Raw genomic sequence first — 8,229 nt, 5'->3', positions numbered from 1 at the left:
TATGCCAAGGCTAACTTTCCTATACTTGCCTTAGGTCTAATCCTCTTTTATCATGATCAAAGACAATTTATCCAGTCCTTCTATACTTGTCGAATATCAAACCCAATACTTACATTTTATCACAATGCCTTGTGATCTTATACATAAGCATTGAATTTAATTCTACTACTTTCTTCATGTCCAAAGTGATCATAACCTTAAGCTATAATACATTTCTGCCGCAACCCCAAATGATCTTAATCTTATGCTTTGGTTTAATTTCGTCACTAATCCCAATGATCTTAAACCTCAAACTCTAATGCTACTAAGGCCACAGTCCCTAGTGGTCTTAAACCTATGATTATAATATCATTTCTGTTACAATCTCAGGTGTTTATAAACCAAGGCTCTGATAGTTTTTCTATCATAATTCTCCACTCATACTCACCTGAACCTAAACCCTAGGATACCTTAACCTGGCTCTGATACCACTCTGTCACGCCCCGAACCCAGCACCCGGGTCCGGCACGCGACCGGCCGCATGAGCCCTAGAGCAGTGCCCTAAAGATCATGCAAGGCCTATGATTATCAAAAATTTCAATAAATCCACAATTAATTTAGTAATTCAAATAGACAAATCCAACATGTCCACACCAGATAAACAAATTAGTTCAATTACAAGATCTTCAAATGTTCATCAACATCAAAGAAAGATAAACAAACCAACTAACTAATGACTCGGGTACTTGCACTCTGCGCCCATCCTGTCCAAATCAATGCATCATGTAACTCTGGTAAAGAAAAAGAAGAAGAGGGGGTGAGCTTTACAGCCCAGTAAGAATCCCTACGCATCCAAACCAACACAATAATAATATGAATTTGAAGGCCACGACAAATCGATTCACATTTCATGAAATCATAAACCGGCTATCAAAAAGGCTCAAATAAGTATGTACATCAAATATCAATGAAAGTTCAACCACACAAAAATGATATAGCATACGATAGCTCATAAATCTTCATTAATGTTTTCAATGCTTTTTCTTTCCATTCTATATTAACTTGATCCGGATCAATTATCTTTCCGACTTTGGGCTACATCCCGGTCATGTTTCCGGCCCGTGACGGGGCAATCGATAGTATCACATTTCCAGCCTGTGACGGGGCAATCGATGGTATCACATTTTCAGCCTGTGATGGGGCAATCGATAGTATCACATTTCCAGCCTGTGACGAGGCAATCGATAATATCACATTTCCAGCCTGTGATGGGGCAATCAATAATAACGAGATAAGCCCAAAGTTCCTATTCATTTAATCAATTCACAAACACACATCCATTCCCTTTTCCACTTTATTTCCGACCGAGACTAACCATGGTCACGTTTCCAGCCCGTGACAGGGCAATCAATATAATATGATTAGTCCATACCGCCACATCCATAAATCCAATTATGCAGGTATAGGTTATACACATACATGCATCCATCATAATACCAATTACAAGCCAACACGATCAAAATATAATTTAATATAAAACTATTTTGCTTTGTCTGGATCATAGCATATCAAACATATATAGTGCAAAAATATTTATATCATGTAGGATTGGCATACAAGGATTCTTACCCTTTGTTAACTCGGACAGACTAATCACCCACCCTCACGGCGATCTATAAATCCGGATATGCAGAACCCTGCTCAGCGTCCTTTCGTCCAACAAATTGTTCCCCTACGGAATCAAGTCATCATTAAAAATTATCCAAAATATCTGGCAACCCAAAAATCTTTATGGATCCTCTAAAGGATCCACCAGTATCTATCACCCCAGGACCAACCAACAGTCCATGATCTCCCTAAATTAAACTAGAGAGAAATCATAGCAATAAGAGAGAGTAACTAGAGAGAAAATAGACTAATAAGAGACAGCAACTAGAGGGAGAAAATAAAATAACAAAGAAGAGAGAGAGTCGGCGCTCTCTCTCTCTCCCTCCCTTCCTTCTTCTCCCCGTCAATAAAACAACAAAGACGAGATAGATTGGCTCTCTCTCTCTCTCTCTTCCTTCCTCCTTCCCGACGGAAAGGAGGAGAGTGCTTGGCAACCGGCGGCCCATGGCCGGCGACGCCCCATGGTGGTGCCACGCCCGGCGACGGCCAACCGGAACGGAAGGGAAGAAGGCCGAACAGAGGCTCGGCTTTCCCCATCAGCCCGGCGGCTTCCCGGCCACATCCCCAAGAAAATAATAGCTAAAGACGAAGGAGAAGGAGGCGAGGGTGCTCACCTTGCCTCCGGCGAGCCTTTCCGGCTGGTCCAACGGCGAGCAACCCGAGCTTCTCCCACGGATCGCCTAGAACTCCAAATCCCTCTTTTCTCCCCTTTTTTTTTTTGTGGAAAGACTCTCGGTTGATGCCCTAAGGAAGAGGGGAAGAGATTCTTTTTTTTATAGATGTAAATTGATTCAAATAAGGTAGGATTTGATCCCGTCTCCCTCTCTCTTTTTTTTTTCTTTGTTTCCTCTTCCGGTGGATTCATGGGAGCAATAGAAACAGGGGAGGGAAGACTCTATTCGGGAGTCTCCCTCCCGTTTCAGGTGTGTCGGGCTAGCCCAAGCCCCAAAAAATGTGGGCCCTTACACGCCTACTCTCAACCTCACTCCTCAGTGAGAGTTGGGAAGACTTCGGCACATCACGATCCATCTAAGGAAGAGAAAGAAGGGTATACACGGGCCTATTCTGAAATAAAATCCACCTCTTTGATGCTTTCGTCACAGTTCCTCTGCCACCAACAGGGAGACCAACTCCCCTCTTCCCCAAGGAGAAGGGCCGCAGCTTGGTGCTCTGGATGAACGTGGCCTCTTTTCAGCTTAAGAAAGAAACAGGCCTGGCCATTTGACTGGCCTGGAGTTTATTTTTGGGCGTGCCTGGCCTCTGTGGCTCGACTTGGTGTCTTAACTAGGGCCCAAAGGCAGGTTTACAGAAGAAAATAAATGAAATTCTTAAACTTAGCACTTGTATCTCCATGTGCTTGGGAGGAGATAAACTCCCGATGGGAGTCATCTTCCTCCTCGACTCCTTGTGGGAGCCCGATGCCGATAGAGTCTTGGGTGTTTGATCTCGGTCCTATTTAAGTCCTCCGGCATTCCTTCAACTTCCACTACCAAACTCGGGCCTCAAGGGTTGCTGTTCTTCCTTCTTCTTTATCCCGAATGCTGCCCACCATCGTCACTATGGTCGTGGCTTGACGTCGCAGGAACAAGGTATTGAGACTTTGATCTTGGAATTTGTCTACCTCCCAATCTTCCTTAGCTTCTAGATCTTAGATTCTGGCTGGATGGTCACTGGATTTGGCTCAGAAAGGGGTACCTTATTAGGGTTTTAATTCCCCTGTTTTGGTTATTCACCAGAAAATTTCGGATTTGATAGGCTCCAACCATGGGTCTGTAGCCTCGCCGAGCCTTCTCACAGCGTTGTGGAGTGACACAGGCCTTGTCGCTGGCTAAGAGGTCTTTATAGCAATCTTAAGATGATTCAAGCAGCTGGATTAAGCTCAGTTTTCTCCTTGGCCATTTCACTGCCATGCTTGGCTGCCATGTCACGGCCAGATCCCAACGCCTTTGCCTTCTTCTTCTACCTTCAAAGGCATTAGGAGTCCTATCCTCTCATCCATTCCATTGTTAAAGGAAAAAAAGAAAGAAGAGGGAAGAAGAATTCCCTACATCTCTTTTTCTCCCTAAGTTCTCTCTTTGTCTCTCCTCCTCCTCTCTTTACCGATCTATGGATCTAGAGGGGTGGTCCTGAGCCCTTTGCTTTGAACCCCAGCTGACCCTAGTGAATGGGCTTTAAACCGTCTTGATGGTTGGGCAACTTATCAGCACCACTCTGGTCTTCGTCGAGCATCATGGGTTTTAATCTTCATTGATACGTACAAAGCCTTTGAATCTTAGGGCTCGTTTGGTTCACGAAAAGCAATTTTCCTTCTAGGAATATGATTTCTGGAAAACAAATTTTTAAAAAGAGAATGCCTAGAAAAATACTTTTGGCATGTTTGGTTGACCATGGGATAGTAACAAATTTCCAAAGTGCTTATGTTTGGTTGGCCATCCACTTTCCTGAGAAAGTTATGTATAATTTCTATTATGCCCTTAATAAAAATTAGGTGTTTAATGCCTCTTTAATGCTTCTTTAATGCTGAAGAGCCTTTTTGGAAAAAAATAAAAATAAAGTGATTCCTACCTCATGGGAAAGTAACTTTCCCATATTTCTCATGGAAAAGACTTTCTCATAAAATGTGGGAATCATATTCCCATGGGAATATGACTTTTCCATCACTCTCCTTTGAAAATTCTAACCAAATAAGAGGCATCTCATTACTTTTCCGTTGACCACACTTTCCTCCCTTCTTTTCCCGCGAACCAAACGAGCCCTTAGTCTGACTTGATCAAATGAATTATTTTGTTCCTTCTCTACCCCTTTTCATCGTACTTTTCCATCATTGTCCTAATTTTCCATCGATATTCTCTTATTATTGGAGTGGAACCCATGTAAGGCTAAAATTTTCTTGATAAGAATATATCCAGCGAAGAGATACTACAATATGTTCTATAAATTGAGGATTTTGAGAAAATTTTTTTGAAATTATTTGAATTTATTAGGGTGCTTGCAAAATAAGTAATATAACCTCTTGTCTAGATCTATCGGCAAAATATAAATTATTTAATCTATTAAATTTTGAGCCGTATTATTTCTGATTTATGAACTTGAAACATAGTATTTTATTATTGAATATGTCTTATTATGGATTATTATTTGATGCACGATTGAAGGCATTGATTTTGTTATGGGTGATGATCGATTGAATTCGATGCTGCGTGACATTATGTATTTTGTTAATTTGGAACATGAAACATGTTTTGTGAAAAAGATCTTTGACTTTGAGATGGATTTGGACTCTCAACATGACCATGTCAAGAACCCTGACCATGAGTGTTATGCGTTGACAATTAATTAGTCCTGAAGAGTTTACGTTGTAAGAAGATGCACGCGATGCTGCAAGTAGGTATGCAGTCCCAAAGGACTTTGCTACAAGAAAATATGCGGCACACCGCAAGAAGATGCGAGGTATTATAACCCTACTATAAAAAAATTATGATCATAGTTTATGGCTAACAAGATAATCTGAGAGGAGTTGGATTTATGAATAAAATTTAAATTTTCAAAAAAATTGAAGTTGGCATGCATAATGTTTTGATAATGCTACGTATCTAGATTTGGTTTCATGGGCTAACTTTCTCTGCTCCGTGTCAATACCAATCTATTATTATAACTTTGCTTGATTTGGGCCTTACTCCACCCAGCGCAAACTGATTCTCTGGTTAACCAGACGGAATTATGCTTGTTATTGAGCAGTAGGACTAAAAATCGTTGTAATTAAGGATACAAAACAATAGCTGCCGCATGAAAGAAGATGGAACTGCAAACATATTAGTTATTATGAAATCTCAGGGGATACACAACTATAGAAAAAAAAAGAAGATAAACTTAAACGACATCTTGGGTCAGATCCAACGACTGAACCCCAAAGTTTTACATGACATGTTAAACAAGAAGAACATACGTAACATAAATGGAGGACATCCACGGCAAGATATCGATAGAAAGCTTTATAACTGGCAATGGGGTCAGACCGGTCTACTGCCTCGAGCTTCCCTGCTCTTGGATTGCGCAGATGGCCTTCTGCACCCAATTGGAACCAAACGAAAAGGTTGCATCAACCATTAAAAGAGCTGTTAGGATATGCATCATAAACTAATTCATGTGGGAACCTTCTACTACCTTATTTTTGCCGCTTTTGTTGGGATGAAGGGTGTACTTAGTCATGACCAATGGTAAGAAGAGGTCTCAACAACTTGGGTCATGACTGAATACACCCTTTATTCCAATAGAAGGGACAACAACAACTTGGTAAGAACAGTTGCTCGCTCTGTCATCAAGCTTGATTGGGATTGGATTTCAGATATTAGAGATTAGAAGGGTTATAGCAGGAGTGGATTTGAGTTTGGGTGAAGGATGTGATGTTGCCAACATTGTCGGAATAGGAATTTTTGATATGAGAAGAAGGGCAGGATTCACAGATGCTAAGATGGCTCTGATACAATAAAAAAAGTTACAATATGTTGGCTAATATCTCACTAGATTGGTTGGTGTAAGAACAGGCTCCAAAAAAGGCCGAAGCCGGCAGGTCCAGCAGACTTCAGCCTAGGGCTCAAAAAAATAAAATAAAAAAAACAACCACGACCATCGACCATTTTGAAAAACAGCCACGATTACGGCCAGAAAAATGCACAACTCCCTCACCGAGGGGCTTCATCGCCTCTCCCACCGCCTTCCTCTCTTTTCTCCCAGCGGCGGCAGACCACTCGGATCCGCCACCGAGCCGTCAGCGGGAGCGCTCTCATCTCGCCACCGCTGCCGAGCCGTCGGTGGTAGCGGCCCAAGCTGCCGGAAGAAGTTCCCCATCTTCCCCTCAGAGCTAGGTAAGCCCTTGATCCCTTTATTCATGCTCTCTTAGATTAGATCTAGCCTAGCCATGAAACAAAAACAGGAAAAGGAAAGAATTAAAACAAAAGAGAAGAAGGGAGGCTGAAGAAAGAAGAAGAAGAAGAAGAAGAAAGAGAGAGACCTGGCCGCGAGCGTTGCCGGCGCGGGCGCGGCCGAGGGCGCTGCGGGCCTAGCCGCGGGCATCGCCGGCCATGGCCCGGCCCCTTCCCTTCCCTTACACCAAGTTTGAGCTCTTGCTCATTCAAGTAGGATCTTACCCGCCGCACCATATCCTACTCAGATGAGTATTCCTCTCTTGTCTCAACTGTTAACTAAGATGAGGTGTCTCTTATTTCACATGTATCATACTTGATGCTAAGTTCTCCAAACGTGTTTGAAAATCTTTGGATTTGGTTTATAGCCTCGTCCTCAACATGTACACTAAAGTAGTGCTAAAAAAAGGTTAATATATTAATTTATTTTGAAAGAGGCTATAAATTGTACCCTATCGACCAAATTCTCTTACAAAGAAACAAACACTATATTATAGGTCTGTTCTAGTTCTCTTTTGATTTCTCAAACTATATATTATTCCAATAAATTATTATCACAATTCGTTAAGAACTTACTAATCTATATGATTCTTTTAATAAAATTTATATTATTTTGAAAGAGGCTATAAACTCTACCTTATTTTCCAAGTTCTCTTACAAAGCAAAATATGTGGAAAACCCCATATTATAGGTCTGCTGTAGTTTTCGTTTGATCTCTCGGACGATTGATTATTCCAATATAATTAATGGCAGACTAGGTTAAGAACTTACATATTTATATAATTTTTTGATAAATTTTTATAATGTTTCTCAGTGCCCATTGGAAAAAAAGTTCTAAACAACCATTTACCATTTTTCTTCTGGCCGCTATACTTGTTTTCTGGACCGCATAATTAGTTAGTCAAGGGTGCGGTGGCAGAGTCCCTATTGCTTGGACTAATCTAATTTTTTTAGAATATCTCTATTTTTAGGATCAATGCACAATTTTTCTTTGAATCAATAAAAAAAATAATCACAAATTCGATTTACAACGATGAAACAAATCGAGAAGAAATTGATGAAACAGATCAAAATACAATGAACTTTATTTCGATTATAAAAAAATCATTTTATAATACTAATATCCGTAATAATAATTCAAATATTTATTATTATTCAAATATTTATTATTATAATTATGATTTATCCTCCAGTTCAAGTCTAAATCGGCATTTTTGGTAACTCTCAAAGAAGAAAATAATTGTTTGTTCTATAGATCACGTGTAATTGGAGGTTAGGGTTTGAAAGAAAATTTTGTACTCTATAATCTTTAATTTTCTATAATAAAATTTTTGCATCATCTCTATTTATGAATGTAGATTAATAAGCTGAATCATAAATATTGTGTATTCTTGTTATCTCCTTTTTTTTTCTTCTTCTTGTTTTCTTATTCGTCTTGCCTGCTGCAGCAAAAGATCAGAAAGACATTGAATATAGAGATATTTAGTGATAACAAATTGCCCAACCTCTCCATTGGTGTCCACTCCTCCCCTCCAACTCTGACTTGACTTGGATGGTCCCTCTCAGCCTCCACTAATGTGGCGCTTATCTCAAGATGATGAAGAGGAAATGCAGCAATGAAAGGGAGGAGACTGCAGCCATGGGTTGAGGCAGAGGCAGA

At 40.4% G+C, this 8,229-nt stretch overlaps 1 long non-coding RNA gene across 1 annotated transcript; it reads right to left on the bottom strand.

Moving 5' to 3' along the window:
• Positions 1–663: 663 nt before the first annotated feature.
• LOC120111800 lies at positions 664–2,777 on the bottom strand. Its single transcript, XR_005513196.1, has 3 exons — positions 2,262–2,777; positions 1,609–1,711; positions 664–770 (listed from the first exon to the last, which is right to left on the bottom strand). It is a non-coding gene; the product is annotated as an uncharacterized LOC120111800 (long non-coding RNA).
• Between the last annotated feature and the right edge of the window lie 5,452 nt (positions 2,778–8,229).

Source organism: Phoenix dactylifera, chromosome 8, assembly GCF_009389715.1.
Source record: "Phoenix dactylifera cultivar Barhee BC4 chromosome 8, palm_55x_up_171113_PBpolish2nd_filt_p, whole genome shotgun sequence".
NCBI lineage: Eukaryota > Viridiplantae > Streptophyta > Magnoliopsida > Arecales > Arecaceae > Phoenix > Phoenix dactylifera.
Note: the sequence above shows the minus strand (reverse complement) of the source record. Positions and strands in the feature narration are given on the sequence as shown.